A 19,274-nucleotide genomic window follows, 5' to 3' on the forward strand; every position below is an offset into this window, starting at 1 on the left:
TGGGAACTGCTCCAAAACATGATTCAGGACCTCTGGTGCCAATTCTCGCACGTTGAATAACGACAGACACCTTCCAAATGAGGTCTTTCAGAGACGACTTTGGGATACATTTGACAGACAGACTAGTTGAGGAATCCGTGGTGCACTGTGACACCAGCACATCAGCTTCTTCTATGTCTTTGAACCGGGCCACCTGCGCAAGGAATGCGAATGCGGTAATGCTTTTCGTGGAAGGATCAGAAGGGGGAAACTACACTCTCAAACCGAATGGCATATGATCAGAACCAGGTTGGAGAAAAACTTTACAATGCTTTGCACAGTAATTAAATGGAATTGCATTGCATTGCACTGCACTACGAGAGAAGATTTGTTCAAGCAAACTCGAAGGCAGGTTTGAAGTTGGGAAATCAAGCAAGAAAGCTGCGTTCTTGTCCATGTAAAAGGCTGCAGTTGAAGAGCAAAACGGTTTCTGCCCAGTTTCGAACCGGGGACCTTTCGCGTGGAAGGCGAACGTGATGACCACTACACTACAGAAACAAGCCGCAGTCGCCCTCGCTGCAGCTCAGTGGCATCCAGCACTGAAAGTTGAAGCCATTCTACCTTTCACCTTTCTGTTTCCGTTAGCTCGTTGTTTCATGGGACTTGTTTAATTTTGGCTTTGTGGTGAGCATGGACGAGATACACCGAAGTATCTGTTTCCACGCGGTGTACCCCAATAACGTTGTGTTGCTTACACCTGCTTTAAAGAATTACGTTTTTGCGGAGCTTACCGTCGCAGTCTGTGGCAAAATCATTTAGTCTGTTCGACTGCTCACGGGAAAGGTAGCATTGTGAAACACTGCAGAAACGAACGACTTCCTTACTTTTGCTCCGACTGACCATACTCCGTGAAAGTTTCCCAGATTCTCAGTTGAGGATTTTTGCAGCTGGAAGTTACCTCAGAAACCCTGTTAATTCGTAATGTATTGAGCGAATCGCAAAACAGAAAGCATTTAACACGGAACACAAACAAAACTGGAAAACCAAATGCATTTTCAGACACAGCGAGCATGAATGCTAAATGTGAGAGTGTCGGGGGTCATGAGCCATAAAGTAATCACACAACTAACAACAGGGCAATTCCAAACTACTCTTTCAAACATACTGGAGCCTGAGTGCACCACCACTTCCCAGACAATGCTGCAAAGAGACAAAGAAAGAACATAATAAGAATGGGCCATAAAAAGTGAATTTCACCAATCACAGTCTCGATTAGATTACCTTTCCCTTCCGATGACTGCAGGACGGAAATGAAGGAAGTGGGAGAAATTCAATAACATATGACATCGAAATACATTGGAACGATTTTCTCATTGGCCAGAAAACCAAATAACGACGAGTCGAGTCACCGGAGGAGTCTGTTTCGCAACAACGATGAAATAACAGTCTCCATTCGGTTCCAGTAAAAGCTCAACTTGCCTGGAACAGAAAGCAACAGTAGAGCTGCTGGCGATTTTCCGCGCGGGAAGCGAACACGATCATGACAGCACAGACACTTTGGAAAATTCGGCACTTTCCCACACCGCAGTCAATTCCCCGGGAAGCAAACTCATTTTTCTTCTGTTTTAAACAGAAATGAGGCAGGGATTGAAACAGCATTTAAACCAGCTGTTCCGTTGGAGCTGTTCAGCAGAAATGGCAGCGGTGGGATACGAGCCCACGCCTCTGTCGAGACCTGAGCCTTAATCCAGCGCCTTAGACCGCTCGGCCACACTACCAACACGCCCGAGTTTCCATTTTCTTGCACTTCCAATTGTGTTCCTGCATAACAACAGATGCAAACTCACGTGAAAAGGGTTCCATGATCCCTCTCCGACTCGCACAACTGCTGGGATGTGCGCGTCTACAATATCAATTTCTCAGCAGTTAACGATAGCCCATCAATCCAGACAAAAATCACTGGTAAGCTGAGTCTATCTTCTCAGACTGCATTCAGCTACAAATGTATCTGTGAGTGCGTGAGAATATATGATCGGTTATGATTGGGTCAAATTACCATGAGCTACTTGACATTACTGCAGTTTCGATTCTTGCTTTGCTCAATGATTTCACCCATTGTTCGAAACAGGACAACTTTCACGGTGACACGGAACATGAAACACACCGGACTACAGGGAAAATGCACAAAGCTGAGCAGGCCGTGTCCCAAATCATACCGTGCAGCATAGTTTCAGTCACTGTGTCTGTTTTGCAGAATAAGGTTCCCAAAGAATGTTCCACCCTAAAACCGGAGGTAGCATTACAATCCGAGAATGACAGATTACATTGTGAGGAAGGTCTGACCTCGGGGCCGGTTCGAGATGCCACTTTCCTTGCCTTTTACCTTAACCGTGCAATTTGCTGCAGAGATTATCACACCTGGACATGAGCCTCATCGATACCAACTGAGTTGGAAACCTGTGTGGGAATCGATGAGAAAAAGTGACTCAATAAAGTTTAACAAGTTCCATGGTGCTTTTTAGAAATGCAGTTTCTGTTCACCTCAATCCAAAAGGCAGTTTCTGAACATAGTAACAGAAGTCAAAAGGTAATTACCTCACCCCACCCCCACTCCGGAAGAGGTGCTAACTGCCCTTGATTGCTTTTTGTTCACGATGTGAAGAGCTCTCACGCCTGAGTCACCGTCACGTCTCTGGTTGCAGAATGAATCACAAAGAAGGACTTTCTCCAGAGCCGCAACTGCCTCACTTCCCCACTCGCCCTCCCCGTTTACATTTTCCTGCTCGTCAGTGATTTAAAGAAAACCAAATGGATGCGATGTCATTCTGTAGCCTCTCTGTCGATTCCACCGTTTCAGTTCCAACGTGGCTTAGATCTCGGGGCGCACCTTAATACTAGCGACGCTATGAAAGCACAGGTCCAGAGGTTCCTCTGAGAGTGTAATTTCTTTCATTGCTGTTGCTGATTGAATGAGCCACTGACGTGGGAACTGCTCCAAAACATGATTCAGGACCTCTGGTGCCAATTCTCGCACGTTGAATAACGACAGACACCTTCCAAATGAGGTAGTTCAGAGACGACTTTGGGATACATTTGACAGACAGACTAGTTGAGGAATCCGTGGTGCACTGTGACACCAGCACATCAGCTTCTTCTCTGTCTTTGAACCGGGCCGCCTGCGCAAGGAATGCGAATGCGGTAATGCTTTTCGTGGAAGGATCAGAAGGGGGTAACTACACTCTCAAACAGAATGGCATATGATCAGAACCAGGTTGGAGAAAAACTTTACAATGCTTTGCACAGTAATTAAATGGAATTGCATTGCATTGCACTGCACTACGAGAGAAGATTTGTTCAAGCAAACTCGAAGGCAGGTTTGAAGTTGGGAAATCAAGCAAGAAAGCTGCGTTCTTGTCCATGTCAAAGGCTGCAGTTGAAGAGCAAAACAGCTTCTGCCAAGTTTCGAACTGGGGACCTTTCGCGTGTAAGGCGAACGTGATGACCAGTACACTACAGAAACAAGCCGCATTCGCCCTCGCTGCAGCTCAGTGGCATCCAGCACTGAAAGTTGAAGCCATTCTACCTTTCACCTTTCTGTTTCCGTTAGCTCGTTGTTTAATGGGACTTGTTTAATTTTGGCTTTGTGGTGAGCATGGACGAGATACACCGAAGTATCTGTTTCCACGCGGTGTACCCCAATAACGTTGTGTTGCTTACACCTGCTTTAAAGAATTACGTTTTTGCGGAGCTTACCGTCGCAGTCTGTGGCAAAATCATTTAGTCTGTTGGACTGCTCACGGGAAAGGTAGCATTGTGAAACACTGCAGAAACGAACGACTTCCTTACTTTTGCTCCGACTGACCATACTCCGTGAAAGTTTCCCAGATTCTCAGTTGAGGATTTTTGCAGCTGGAAGTTACCTCAGAAACCCTGTTAATTCGTAATGTATTGAGCGAATCGCAAAACAGAAAGCATTTAACACGGAACACAAACAAAACTGGAAAACCAAATGCATTTTCAGACACAGCGAGCATGAATGCTAAATGTGAGAGTGTCGGGGGGCATGAGCCATAAAGTAATCACACAACTAACAACAGGGCAATTCCAAACTACTCTTTCAAACATACTGGAGCCTGAGTGCACCACCACTTCCCAGACAATGCTGCAAAGAGACAAAGAAAGAACATAATAAGAATGGGCCATAAAAAGTGAATTTCACCAATCACAGTCTCGATTAGATTACCTTTCCCTTCCGATGACTGCAGGACGGAAATGAAGGAAGTGGGAGAAATTCAATAACATATGACATCGAAATACATTGGAACGATTTTCTCATTGGCCAGAAAACCAAATAACGACGAGTCGAGTCACCGGAGGAGTCTGTTTCGCAACAACGATGAAATAACAGTCTCCATTCGGTTCCAGTAAAAGCTCAACTTGCCTGGAACAGAAAGCAACAGTAGAGCTGCTGGCGATTTTCCGCGCGGGAAGCGAACACGATCATGACAGCACAGACACTTTGGAAAATTCGGCACTTTCCCACACCGCAGTCAATTCCCCGGGAAGCAAACTCATTTTTCTTCTGTTTTAAACAGAAATGAGGCAGGGATTGAAACAGCATTTAAACCAGCTGTTCCGTTGGAGCTGTTCAGCAGAAATGGCAGCGGTGGGATACGAGCCCACGCCTCTGTCGAGACCTGAGCCTTAATCCAGCGCCTTAGACCGCTCGGCCACACTACCAACACGCCCGAGTTTCCATTTTCTTGCACTTCCAATTGTGTTCCTGCATAACAACAGATGCAAACTCACGTGAAAAGGGTTCCATGATCCCTCTCCGACTCGCACAACTGCTGGGATGTGCGCGTCTACAATATCAATTTCTCAGCAGTTAACGATAGCCCATCAATCCAGACAAAAATCACTGGTAAGCTGAGTCTATCTTCTCAGACTGCATTCAGCTACAAATGTATCTGTGAGTGCGTGAGAATATATGATCGGTTATGATTGGGTCAAATTACCATGAGCTACTTGACATTACTGCAGTTTCGATTCTTGCTTTGCTCAATGATTTCACCCATTGTTCGAAACAGGACAACTTTCACGGTGACACGGAACATGAAACACACCGGACTACAGGGAAAATGCACAAAGCTGAGCAGGCCGTGTCCCAAATCATACCGTGCAGCATAGTTTCAGTCACTGTGTCTGTTTTGCAGAATAAGGTTCCCAAAGAATGTTCCACCCTAAAACCGGAGGTAGCATTACAATCCGAGAATGACAGATTACATTGTGAGGAAGGTCTGACCTCGGGGCCGGTTCGAGATGCCACTTTCCTTGCCTTTTACCTTAACCGTGCAATTTGCTGCAGAGATTATCACACCTGGACATGAGCCTCATCGATACCAACTGAGTTGGAAACCTGTGTGGGAATCGATGAGAAAAAGTGACTCAATAAAGTTTAACAAGTTCCATGGTGCTTTTTAGAAATGCAGTTTCTGTTCACCTCAATCCAAAAGGCAGTTTCTGAACATAGTAACAGAAGTCAAAAGGTAATTACCTCACCCCACCCCCACTCCGGAAGAGGTGCTAACTGCCCTTGATTGCTTTTTGTTCACGATGTGAAGAGCTCTCACGCCTGAGTCACCGTCACGTCTCTGGTTGCAGAATGAATCACAAAGAAGGACTTTCTCCAGAGCCGCAACTGCCTCACTTCCCCACTCGCCCTCCCCGTTTACATTTTCCTGCTCGTCAGTGATTTAAAGAAAACCAAATGGATGCGATGTCATTCTGTAGCCTCTCTGTCGATTCCACCGTTTCAGTTCCAACGTGGCTTAGATCTCGGGGCGCACCTTAATACTAGCGACGCTATGAAAGCACAGGTCCAGAGGTTCCTCTGAGAGTGTAATTTCTTTCATTGCTGTTGCTGATTGAATGAGCCACTGACGTGGGAACTGCTCCAAAACATGATTCAGGACCTCTGGTGCCAATTCTCGCACGTTGAATAACGACAGACACCTTCCAAATGAGGTCTTTCAGAGACGACTTTGGGATACATTTGACAGACAGACTAGTTGAGGAATCCGTGGTGCACTGTGACACCAGCACATCAGCTTCTTCTCTGTCTTTGAACCGGGCCGCCTGCGCAAGGAATGCGAATGCGGTAATGCTTTTCGTGGAAGGATCAGAAGGGGGTAACTACACTCTCAAACAGAATGGCATATGATCAGAACCAGGTTGGAGAAAAACTTTACAATGCTTTGCACAGTAATTAAATGGAATTGCATTGCATTGCACTGCACTACGAGAGAAGATTTGTTCAAGCAAACTCGAAGGCAGGTTTGAAGTTGGGAAATCAAGCAAGAAAGCTGCGTTTTTGTCCATGTCAAAGGCTGCAGTTGAAGAGCAAAACAGCTTCTGCCAAGTTTCGAACTGGGGACCTTTCGCGTGTAAAGCGAACGTGATGACCAGTACACTACAGAAACAAGCCGCTTTCGCCCTCGCTGCAGCTCAGTGGCATCCAGCACTGAAAGTTGAAGCCATTCTACCTTTCACCTTTCTGTTTCCGTTAGCTCGTTGTTTAATGGGACTTGTTTAATTTTGGCTTTGTGGTGAGCATGGACGAGATACACCGAAGTATCTGTTTCCACGCGGTGTACCCCAATAACGTTGTGTTGCTTACACCTGCTTTAAAGAATTACGTTTTTGCGGAGCTTACCGTCGCAGTCTGTGGCAAAATCATTTAGTCTGTTGGACTGCTCACGGGAAAGGTAGCATTGTGAAACACTGCAGAAACGAACGACTTCCTTACTTTTGCTCCGACTGACCATACTCCGTGAAAGTTTCCCAGATTCTCAGTTGAGGATTTTTGCAGCTGGAAGTTACCTCAGAAACCCTGTTAATTCGTAATGTATTGAGCGAATCGCAAAACAGAAAGCATTTAACACGGAACACAAACAAAACTGGAAAACCAAATGCATTTTCAGACACAGCGAGCATGAATGCTAAATGTGAGAGTGTCGGGGGGCATGAGCCATAAAGTAATCACACAACTAACAACAGGGCAATTCCAAACTACTCTTTCAAACATACTGGAGCCTGAGTGCACCACCACTTCCCAGACAATGCTGCAAAGAGACAAAGAAAGAACATAATAAGAATGGGCCATAAAAAGTGAATTTCACCAATCACAGTCTCGATTAGATTACCTTTCCCTTCCGATGACTGCAGGACGGAAATGAAGGAAGTGGGAGAAATTCAATAACATATGACATCGAAATACATTGGAACGATTTTCTCATTGGCCAGAAAACCAAATAACGACGAGTCGAGTCACCGGAGGAGTCTGTTTCGCAACAACGATGAAATAACAGTCTCCATTCGGTTCCAGTAAAAGCTCAACTTGCCTGGAACAGAAAGCAACAGTAGAGCTGCTGGCGATTTTCCGCGCGGGAAGCGAACACGATCATGACAGCACAGACACTTTGGAAAATTCGGCACTTTCCCACACCGCAGTCAATTCCCCGGAAAGCAAACTCATTTTTCTTCTGTTTTAAACAGAAATGAGGCAGGGATTGAAACAGCATTTAAACCAGCTGTTCCCTTGGAGCTGTTCAGCAGAAATGGCAGCGATGGGACACGAACCCACGCCTCTGTCGAGGCTGGAGTCTTAATCCAGCGCCATAGACCGCTCGGCCACAATACCAACACGCTCGAGGGTCCGTTTTCTTGCACTTCCAATTGTGTTCCTGCATAACAACAGATGCAAACTCACGTGAAAAGGGTTCCATGATCCCTCTCCGACTCGCACAGCTGCTGGGATGTGCGCGTCTACAATATCAATTTCTCAGCAGTTAACGATAGCCCATCAATCCAGACAAAAATCACTGGTAAGCTGAGTCTATCTTCTCAGACTGCATTCAGCTACAAATGTATCTGTGAGTGCGTGAGAATATATGATCGGTTATGATTGGGTCAAATTACCATGAGCTACTTGACATTACTGCAGTTTCGATTCTTGCTTTGCTCAATGATTTCACCCATTGTTCGAAACAGGACAACTTTCACGGTGACACGGAACATGAAACACACCGGACTACAGGGAAAATGCACAAAGCTGAGCAGGCCGTGTCCCAAATCATACCGTGCAGCATAGTTTCAGTCACTGTGTCTGTTTTGCAGAATAAGGTTCCCAAAGAATGTTCCACCCTAAAACCGGAGGTAGCATTACAATCCGAGAATGACAGATTACATTGTGAGGAAGGTCTGACCTCGGGGCCGGTTCGAGATGCCACTTTCCTTGCCTTTTACCTTAACCGTGCAATTTGCTGCAGAGATTATCACACCTGGACATGAGCCTCATCGATACCAACTGAGTTGGAAACCTGTGTGGGAATCGATGAGAAAAAGTGACTCAATAAAGTTTAACAAGTTCCATGGTGCTTTTTAGAAATGCAGTTTCTGTTCACCTCAATCCAAAAGGCAGTTTCTGAACATAGTAACAGAAGTCAAAAGGTAATTACCTCACCCCACCCCCACTCCGGAAGAGGTGCTAACTGCCCTTGATTGCTTTTTGTTCACGATGTGAAGAGCTCTCACGCCTGAGTCACCGTCACGTCTCTGGTTGCAGAATGAATCACAAAGAAGGACTTTCTCCAGAGCCGCAACTGCCTCACTTCCCCACTCGCCCTCCCCGTTTACATTTTCCTGCTCGTCAGTGATTTAAAGAAAACCAAATGGATGCGATGTCATTCTGTAGCCTCTCTGTCGATTCCTCCTTTTCAGTTCCAACGTGGCTTAGATCTCGGGGCGCACCTTAATACTAGCGACGCTATGAAAGCACAGGTCCAGAGGTTCCTCTGAGAGTGTAATTTCTTTCATTGCTGTTGCTGATTGAATGATCCACTGACGTGGGAACTGCTCCAAAACATGATTCAGGACCTCTGGTGCCAATTCTCGCACGTTGAATAACGACAGACACCTTCCAAATGAGGTAGTTCAGAGACGACTTTGGGATACATTTGACAGACAGACTAGTTGAGGAATCCGTGGTGCACTGTGACACCAGCACATCAGCTTCTTCCCTGTCTTTGAACCGGGCCACCTGCGCAAGGAATGCGAATGCGGTAATGCTTTTCGTGGAAGGATCAGAAGGGGGTAACTACACTCTCAAACAGAATGGCATATGATCAGAACCAGGTTGGAGAAAAACTTTACAATGCTTTGCACAGTAATTAAATGGAATTGCATTGCATTGCACTGCACTACGAGAGAAGATTTGTTCAAGCAAACTCGAAGGCAGGTTTGAAGTTGGGAAATCAAGCAAGAAAGCTGCGTTCTTGTCCATGTAAAAGGCTGCAGTTGAAGAGCAAAACAGTTGCTGCCAAGTTTCGAACCGGGACCTTTCGCGTGTAAGGCGAACGTGATGACCACTACACTACAGAAACAAGCCGCATTCGCCCTCGCTGCAACTCAGTGGCATCCAGCACTGAAAGTTGAAGCCATTCTACCTTTCACCTTTCTGTTTCCGTTAGCTCGTTGTTTAATGGGACTTGTTTAATTTTGGCGATGTGGTGAGCATGGACGAGATACACCGAAGTATCTGTTTCCACGCGGTGTACCCCAATAACGTTGTGTTGCTTACACCTGCTTTAAAGAATTACGTTTTTGCGGAGCTTACCGTCGCAGTCTGTGGCAAAATCATTTAGTCTGTTGGACTGCTCAAGGGAAAGGTAGCATTGTGAAACACTGCAGAAACGAACGACTTCCTTACTTTTGCTCCGACTGACCATACTCCGTGAAAGTTTCCCAGATTCTCAGTTGAGGATTTTTGCAGCTGGAAGTTACCTCAGAAACCCTGTTAATTCGTAATGTATTGAGCGAATCGCAAAACAGAAAGCATTTAACACGGAACACAAACAAAACTGGAAAACCAAATGCATTTTCAGACACAGCGAGCATGAATGCTAAATGTGAGAGTGTCGGGGGTCATGAGCCATAAAGTAATCACACAACTAACAACAGGGCAATTCCAAACTACTCTTTCAAACATACTGGAGCCTGAGTGCACCACCACTTCCCAGACAATGCTGCAAAGAGACAAAGAAAGAACATAATAAGAATGGGCCATAAAAAGTGAATTTCACCAATCACAGTCTCGATTAGATTACCTTTCCCTTCCGATGACTGCAGGACGGAAATGAAGGAAGTGGGAGAAATTCAATAACATATGACATCGAAATACATTGGAACGATTTTCTCATTGGCCAGAAAACCAAATAACGACGAGTCGAGTCACCGGAGGAGTCTGTTTCGCAACAACGATGAAATAACAGTCTCCATTCGGTTCCAGTAAAAGCTCAACTTGCCTGGAACAGAAAGCAACAGTAGAGCTGCTGGCGATTTTCCGCGCGGGAAGCGAACACGATCATGACAGCACAGACACTTTGGAAAATTCGGCACTTTCACACACCGCAGTCAATTCCCCGGGAAGCAAACTCATTTAACTTCTGTTTTAAACAGAAATGAGGCAGGGATTGAAACAGCATTTAAACCAGCTGTTCCGTTGGAGCTGTTCAGCAGAAATGGCAGCGGTGGTATACGAACCCACGCCTCTGTCGAGACTGGAGCCTTAATCCAGCGCCTTAGACCGCTCGGCCACACTACCAACACGCTCCAGAGTCCATTTTCTTGCACTTCCAATTGTGTTCCTGCATGACAACAGATGCAAACTCACGTGAAAAGGGTTCCATGATCCCTCTCCGACTCGCACAGCTGCTGGGATGTGCGCGTCTACAATATCAATTTCTCAGCAGTTAACGATAGCCCATCAATCCAGACAAAAATCATTGGTAAGCTGAGTCTATCTTCTCAGACTGCATTCAGCTACAAATGTATCTGTGAGTGCGTGAGAATATATGATCGGTTATGATTGGGTCAAATTACCATGAGCTACTTGACATTACTGCAGTTTCGATTCTTGCTTTGCTCAATGATTTCACCCATTGTTCGAATCAGGACAACTTTCACGGTTACACGGAACATGAAACACACCGGACTACAGGGAAAATGCACAAAGCTGAGCAGGCCGTGTCCCAAATCATACCGTGCAGCATAGTTTCAGTCACTGTGTCTGTTTTGCAGAATAAGGTTCCCAAAGAATGTTCCACCCTAAAACCGGAGGTAGCATTACAATCCGAGAATGACAGATTACATTGTGAGGAAGGTCTGACCTCGGGGCCGGTTCGAGATGCCACTTTCCTTGCCTTTTACGTTAACCGTGCAATTTGCTGCACAGATTATCACACCTGGACATGAGCCTCATCGATACCAACTGAGTTGGAAACCTGTGTGGGAATCGATGAGAAAAAGTGACTCAATAAAGTTTAACAAGTTCCATGGTGCTTTTTAGAAATGCAGTTTCTGTTCACCTCAATCCAAAAGGCAGTTTCTGAACATAGTAACAGAAGTCAAAAGGTAATTACCTCACCCCACCCCCACTCCGGAAGAGGTGCTAACTGCGCTTGATTGCTTTTTGTTCACGATGTGAAGAGCTCTCACGCCTGAGTCACCGTCACGTCTCTGGTTGCAGAATGAATCACAAAGAAGGACTTTCTCCAGAGCCGCAACTGCCTCACTTCCCCACACGCCCTCCCCGTTTACATTTTCCTGCTCGTCAGTGATTTAAAGAAAACCAAATGGATGCGATGTCATTCTGTAGCCTCTCTGTCGATTCCTCCGTTTCAGTTCCAACGTGGCTTAGATCTCGGGGCGCACCTTAATACTAGCGACGCTATGAAAGCACAGGTCCAGAGGTTCCTCTGAGAGTGTAATTTCTTTCATTGCTGTTGCTGATTGAATGAGCCACTGACGTGGGAACTGCTCCAAAACATGATTCAGGACCTCTGGTGCCAATTCTCGCACGTTGAATAACGACAGACACCTTCCAAATGAGGTCTTTCAGAGACGACTTTGGGATACATTTCGCAGACAGACTAGTTGAGGAATCCGTGGTGCACTGTGACACCAGCACATCAGCTTCTTCCCTGTCTTTGAACCGGGCCGCCTGCGCAAGGAATGCGAATGCGGTAATGCTTTTCGTGGAAGGATCAGAAGGGGGAAACTACACTCTCAAACCGAATGGCATATGATCAGAACCAGGTTGGAGAAAAACTTTACAATGCTTTGCACAGTAATTAAATGGAATTGCATTGCATTGCACTGCACTACGAGAGAAGATTTGTTCAAGCAAACTCGAAGGCAGGTTTGAAGTTGGGAAATCAAGCAAGAAAGCTGCGTTCTTGTCCATGTAAAAGGCTGCAGTTGAAGAGCAAAACAGTTTCTGCCCAGTTTCGAACCGGGGACCTTTCGCGTGTAAGGCGAACGTGATGACCACTACACTACAGAAACAAGCCGCAGTCGCCCTCACTGCAGCTCAGTGGCATCCAGCACTGAAAGTTGAAGCCATTCTACCTTTCACCTTTCTGTTTCCGTTAGCTCGTTGTTTAATGGGACTTGTTTAATTTTGGCTTTGTGGTGAGCATGGACGAGATACACCGAAGTATCTGTTTCCACGCGGTGTACCCCAATAACGTTGTGTTGCTTACACCTGCTTTAAAGAATTACGTTTTTGCGGAGCTTACCGTCGCAGTCTGTGGCAAAATCATTTAGTCTGTTGGACTGCTCACGGGAAAGATAGCATTGTGAAACACTGCAGAAACGAACGACTTCCTTACTTTTGCTCCGACTGACCATACTCCGTGAAAGTTTCCCAGATTCTCAGTTGAGGATTTTTGCAGCTGGAAGTTACCTCAGAAACCCTGTTAATTCGTAATGTATTGAGCGAATCGCAAAACAGAAAGCATTTAACACGGAACACAAACAAAACTGGAAAACCAAATGCATTTTCAGACACAGCGAGCATGAATGCTAAATGTGAGAGTGTCGGGGGGGCATGAGCCATAAAGTAATCACACAACTAACAACAGGGCAATTCCAAACTACTCTTTCAAACATACTGGAGCCTGAGTGCACCACCACTTCCCAGACAATGCTGCAAAGAGACAAAGAAAGAACATAATAAGAATGGGCCATAAAAAGTGAATTTCACCAATCACAGTCTCGATTAGATTACCTTTCCCTTCCGATGACTGCAGGACGGAAATGAAGGAAGTGGGAGAAATTTAATAACATATGACATCGAAATACATTGGAACGATTTTCTCATTGGCCAGAAAACCAAATAACGACGAGTCGAGTCACCGGAGGAGTCTGTTTCGCAACAACGATGAAATAACAGTCTCCATTCGGTTCCAGTAAAAGCTCAACTTGCCTGGAACAGAAAGCAACAGTAGAGCTGCTGGCGATTTTCCGCGCGGGAAGCGAACACGATCATGACAGCACAGACACTTTGGAAAATTCGGCACTTTCCCACACCGCAGTCAATTCCCCGGAAAGCAAACTCATTTTTCTTCTGTTTTAAACAGAAATGAGGCAGGGATTGAAACAGCATTTAAACCAGCTGTTCCGTTGGAGCTGTTCAGCAGAAATGGCAGCGGTGGGATACGAACCCACGCCTCTGTCGAGACCTGAGCTTTAATCCAGCGCCTGAGACCGCTCGGCCACACTACCAACACGCCCGAGATTCCATTTTCTTGCACTTCCAATTGTGTTCCTGCATAACAACAGATGCAAACTCACGTGAAAAGGGTTCCATGATCCCTCTCCGACTCGCACAGCTGCTGGGATGTGCGCGTCTACAATATCAATTTCTCAGCAGTTAACGATAGCCCATCAATCCAGACAAAAATCACTGGTAAGCTGAGTCTATCTTCTCAGACTGCATTCAGCTACAAATGTATCTGTGAGTGCGTGAGAATATATGATCGGTTATGATTGGGTCAAATTACCATGAGCTACTTGACATTACTGCAGTTTCGATTCTTGCTTTGCTCAATGATTTCACCCATTGTTCGAAACAGGACAACTTTCACGGTGACACGGAACATGAAACACACCGGACTACAGGGAAAATGCACAAAGCTGAGCAGGCCGTGTCCCAAATCATACCGTGCAGCATAGTTTCAGTCACTGTGTCTGTTTTGCAGAATAAGGTTCCCAAAGAATGTTCCACCCTAAAACCGGAGGTAGCATTACAATCCGAGAATGACAGATTACATTGTGAGGAAGGTCTGACCTCGGGGCCGGTTCGAGATGCCACTTTCCTTGCCTTTTACCTTAACCGTGCAATTTGCTGCAGAGATTATCACACCTGGACATGAGCCTCATCGATACCAACTGAGTTGGAAACCTGTGTGGGAATCGATGAGAAAAAGTGACTCAATAAAGTTTAACAAGTTCCATGGTGCTTTTTAGAAATGCAGTTTCTGTTCACCTCAATCCAAAAGGCAGTTTCTGAACATAGTAACAGAAGTCAAAAGGTAATTACCTCACCCCACCCCCACTCCGGAAGAGGTGCTAACTGCCCTTGATTGCTTTTTGTTCACGATGTGAAGAGCTCTCACGCCTGAGTCACCGTCACGTCTCTGGTTGCAGAATGAATCACAAAGAAGGACTTTCTCCAGAGCCGCAACTGCCTCACTTCCCCACACGCCCTCCCCGTTTACATTTTCCTGCTCGTCAGTGATTTAAAGAAAACCAAATGGATGCGATGTCATTCTGTAGCCTCTCTGTCGATTCCTCCGTTTCAGTTCCAACGTGGCTTAGATCTCGGGGCGCACCTTAATACTAGCGACGCTATGAAAGCACAGGTCCAGAGGTTCCTCTGAGAGTGTAATTTCTTTCATTGCTGTTGCTGATTGAATGAGCCACTGACGTGGGAACTGCTCCAAAACATGATTCAGGACCTCTGGTGCCAATTCTCGCACGTTGAATAACGACAGACACCTTCCAAATGAGGTCTTTCAGAGACGACTTTGGGATACATTTGACAGACAGACTAGTTGATGAATCCGTGGTGCACTGTGACACCAGCACATCAGCTTCTTCTCTGTCTTTGATCCGGGCCACCTGCGCAATGAATGCGAATGCGGTAATGCTTTTCGTGGAAGGATCAGAAGGGGGTAACTACACTCTCAAACAGAATGGCATATGATCAGAACCAGGTTGGAGAAAAACTTTACAATGCTTTGCACAGTAATTAAATGGAATTGCATTGCATTGCACTGCACTACGAGAGAAGATTTGTTCAAGCAAACTCGAAGGCAGGTTTGAAGTTGGGAAATCAAGCAAGAAAGCTGCGTTCTTGTCCATGTAAAAGGCTGCAGTTGAAGAGCAAAACAGTTGCTGCCAAGTTTCGAACCGGGGACCTTTCGCGTGTAAGGCGAACGTGATGACCACTACACTACAGAAACAAGCCGCAGTCGCTCTCGCTGCAGCTCAGTGGCATCCAGCACTGAAAGTTGAAGCCATTCTACCTTTCACCTTTCTGTTTCCGTTAGCTCGTTGTTTAATGGGACTTGTTTAATTTTGGCTTTGTGGTGAGAATGGACGAGATACACCGAAGTATCTGTTTCCACGCGGTGTACCCCAATAACGTTGTGTTGCTTACACCTGCTTTAAAGAATTACGTTTTTGCGGAGCTTACCGTCGCAGTCTGTGGCAAAATCATTTAGTCTGTTCGACTGCTCACGGGAAAGGTAGCATTGTGAAACACTGCAGAAACGAACGACTTCCTTACTTTTGCTCCGACTGACCATACTCCGTGAAAGTTTCCCAGATTCTCAGTTGAGGATTTTTGCAGCTGGAAGTTACCTCAGAAACCCTGTAAATTAGTAATGTATTGAGCGAATCGCAAAACAGAAAGCATTTAACACGGAACACAAACAAAACTGGAAAACCAAATGCATTTTCAGACACAGCGAGCATGAATGCTAAATGTGAGAGTGTCGGGGGGCATGAGCCATAAAGTAATCACACAACTAACAACAGGGCAATTCCAAACTACTCTTTCAAACATACTGGAGCCTGAGTACACCACCACTTCCCAGACAATGCTGCAAAGAGACAAAGAAAGAACATAATAAGAATGGGCCATAAAAAGTGAATTTCACCAATCACAGTCTCGATTAGATTACCTTTCCCTTCCGATGACTGCAGGACGGAAATGAAGGAAGTGGGAGAAATTTAATAACATATGACATCGAAATACATTGGAACGATTTTCTCATTGGCCAGAAAACCAAATAACGACTAGTCGAGTCACCGGAGGAGTCTGTTTCACAACAACGATGAAATAACAGTCTCCATTCGGTTCCAGTAAAAGCTCAACTTGCCTGGAACAGAAAGCAACAGTAGAGCCGCTGGCGATTTTCCGCGCGGGAAGCGAACACGATCATGACAGCACAGACACTTTGGAAAATTCGGCACTTTCCCACACCGCAGTCAATTCCCCGGGAAGCAAACTCATTTTGCTTCTGTTTTAAACAGAAATGAGGCAGGGATTGAAACAGCATTTAAACGAGCTGTTCCGCAGAAATGGCAGCGGTGGGATACGAACCCACGCCTCTGTCGAGACTGGAGTCTTAATCCAGCGCCTTAGACCGCTCGGCCACACTACCAACACGCTCGCGAATCCATTTTCTTGCACTTCCAATTGTGTTCCTGCATAACAACAGATGCAAACTCACGTGAAAAGGGTTCCATGATCCCTCTCCGACTCGCACAGCTGCTGGGATGTGCGCGTCTACAATATCAATTTCTCAGCAGTTAACGATAGCCCATCAATCCAGACAAAAATCACTGGTATAACAACAGATGCAAACTCACGTGCTGGGATGTGCGCGTCTACAATATCAATTTCTCAGCAGTTAACGATAGCCCATCAATCCAGACAAAAATCACTGGCATAACAACAGATGCAAACTCACCCCACCCCCACTCCGGAAGAGGTGCTAACTGCCCTTGATTGCTTTTTGTTCACGATGTGAAGAGCTCTCACGCCTGAGTCACCGTCACGTCTCTGGTTGCAGAATGAATCACAAAGAAGGACTTTCTCCAGAGCCGCAACTGCCTCACTTCCCCACACGCCCTCCCCGTTTACATTTTCCTGCTCGTCAGTGATTTAAAGAAAACCAAATGGATGCGATGTCATTCTGTAGCCTCTCTGTCGATTCCTCCGTTTCAGTTCCAACGTGGCTTAGATCTCGGGGCGCACCTTAATACTAGCGACGCTATGAAAGCACAGGTCCAGAGGTTCCTCTGAGAGTGTAATTTCTTTCATTGCTGTTGCTGATTGAATGAGCCACTGACGTGGGAACTGCTCCAAAACATGATTCAGGACCTCTGGTGCCAATTCTCGCACCTTGAATAACGACAGACACCTTCCAAATGAGGTCTTTCAGAGACGACTTTGGGATACATTTGACAGACAGACTAGTTGAGGAATCCGTGGTGCACTGTGACACCAGCACATCAGCTTCTTCTCTGTCTTTGAACCGGGCCGCCTGCGCAAGGAATGCGAATGCGGTAATGCTTTTCGTGGAAGGATCAGTTGGGGTAACTACACTCTCAAACAGAATGGCATATGATCAGAACCAGGTTGGAGAAAAACTTTACAATGCTTTGCACAGTAATTAAATGGAATTGCATTGCATTGCACTGCACTACGAGAGAAGATTTGTTCAAGCAAACTCGAAGGCAGGTTTGAAGTTGGGAAATCAAGCAAGAAAGCTGCGTTCTTGTCCATGTAAAAGGCTGCAGTTGAAGAGCAAAACAGTTTCTGCCCAGTTTCGAACCGGGGACCTTTCGCGTGTAAGGCGAACGTGATGACCACTACACTACAGAAACAAGCCGCAGTCGCCCTCACTGCAGCTCAGTGGCATCCAGCACTGAAAGTTGAAGCCATTCTACCTTTCACCTTTCTGTTTCCGTTAGCTCGTTGTTTAATGGGACTTGTTTAATTTTGGCTTTGTGGTGAGCATGGACGAGATACACCGAAGTATCTGTTTCCACGCGGTGTACCCCAATAACGTTGTGTTGCTTACACCTGCTTTAAAGAATTACGTTTTTGCGGAGCTTACCGTCGCAGTCTGTGGCAAAATCATTTAGTCTGTTCGACTGCTCACGGGAAAGGTAGCATTGTGAAACACTGCAGAAACGAACGACTTCCTTACTTTTGCTCCGACTGACCATACTCCGTGAAAGTTTCCCAGATTCTCAGTTGAGGATTTTTGCAGCTGGAAGTTACCTCAGAAACCCTGTTAATTCGTAATGTATTGAGCGAATCGCAAAACAGAAAGCATTTAACACGGAACACAAACAAAACTGGAAAACCAAATGCATTTTCAGACACAGCGAGCATGAATGCTAAATGTGAGAGTGTCGGGGGGCATGAGCCATAAAGTAATCACACAACTAACAACAGGGCAATTCCAAACTACTCTTTCAAACATACTGGAGCCTGAGTGCACCACCACTTCCCAGACAATGCTGCAAAGAGACAAAGAAAGAACATAATAAGAATGGGCCATAAAAAGTGAATTTCACCAATCACAGTCTCGATTAGATTACCTTTCCCTTCCGATGACTGCAGGACAGAAATGAAGGAAGTGGGAGAAATTTAATAACATATGACATCGAAATACATTGGAACGATTTTCTCATTGGCCAGAAAACCAAATAACGACGAGTCGAGTCACCGGAGGAGCCTGTTTCGCAACAACGATGAAATAACAGTCTCCATTCGGTTCCAGTAAAAGCTCAACTTGCCTGGAACAGAAAGCAACAGTAGAGCTGCTGGCGATTTTCCGCGCGGGAAGCGAACACGATCATGACAGCACAGACACTTTGGAAAATTCGGCACTTACCCACACCGCAGTCAATTCCCCGGGAAGCAAACTCATTTTGCTTCTGTTTTAAACAGAAATGAGGCAGGGATTGAAACAGCATTTAAACCAGCTGTTCCGTAGAAATGGCAGCGGTGGGATACGAACCCACGCCTCTGTCGATACTGGAGTCTTAATCCAGCGCCTTAGACCGCTCGGCCACACTACCAACACGCTCGAGAATCCATTTTCTTGCACTTCCAATTGTGTTCCTGCATAACAACAGATGCAAACTCACGTGAAAAGGGTTCCATGATCCCTCTCCGACTCGCACAGCTGCTGGGATGTGCGCGTCTACAATATCAATTTCTCAGCAGTTAACGATAGCCCATCAATCCAGACAAAAATCACTGGTAAGCTGAGTCTATCTTCTCAGACTGCATTCAGCTACAAATGTATCTGTGAGTGCGTGAGAATATATGATCGGTTATGATTGGGTCAAATTACCATGAGCTA

The 19,274-nt window shown here is 45.8% G+C and overlaps 4 non-coding genes across 4 annotated transcripts; all 4 read right to left on the minus strand.

Annotated features, from left to right (window-relative positions):
- Positions 1-464: 464 nt before the first annotated feature.
- Positions 465-537, minus strand: trnag-ucc (transfer RNA glycine (anticodon UCC)). Its single transcript has one exon. It is a non-coding gene; the product is annotated as a tRNA-Gly (tRNA).
- Positions 538-12,311: 11,774 nt separating this feature from the next.
- Positions 12,312-12,384, minus strand: trnav-uac (transfer RNA valine (anticodon UAC)). The gene has a single exon. It is a non-coding gene; the product is annotated as a tRNA-Val (tRNA).
- A 4,087-nt stretch (positions 12,385-16,471) lies between these two features.
- On the minus strand, positions 16,472-16,553 carry trnal-aag (transfer RNA leucine (anticodon AAG)). Its single transcript has one exon. It is a non-coding gene; the product is annotated as a tRNA-Leu (tRNA).
- A 1,155-nt stretch (positions 16,554-17,708) lies between these two features.
- On the minus strand, positions 17,709-17,781 carry trnav-uac (transfer RNA valine (anticodon UAC)). Its single transcript has one exon. It is a non-coding gene; the product is annotated as a tRNA-Val (tRNA).
- Between the last annotated feature and the right edge of the window lie 1,493 nt (positions 17,782-19,274).

Source organism: Chiloscyllium punctatum, chromosome 18 (assembly GCF_047496795.1).
Source record: "Chiloscyllium punctatum isolate Juve2018m chromosome 18, sChiPun1.3, whole genome shotgun sequence".
NCBI classification, from domain to species: domain Eukaryota; kingdom Metazoa; phylum Chordata; class Chondrichthyes; order Orectolobiformes; family Hemiscylliidae; genus Chiloscyllium; species Chiloscyllium punctatum.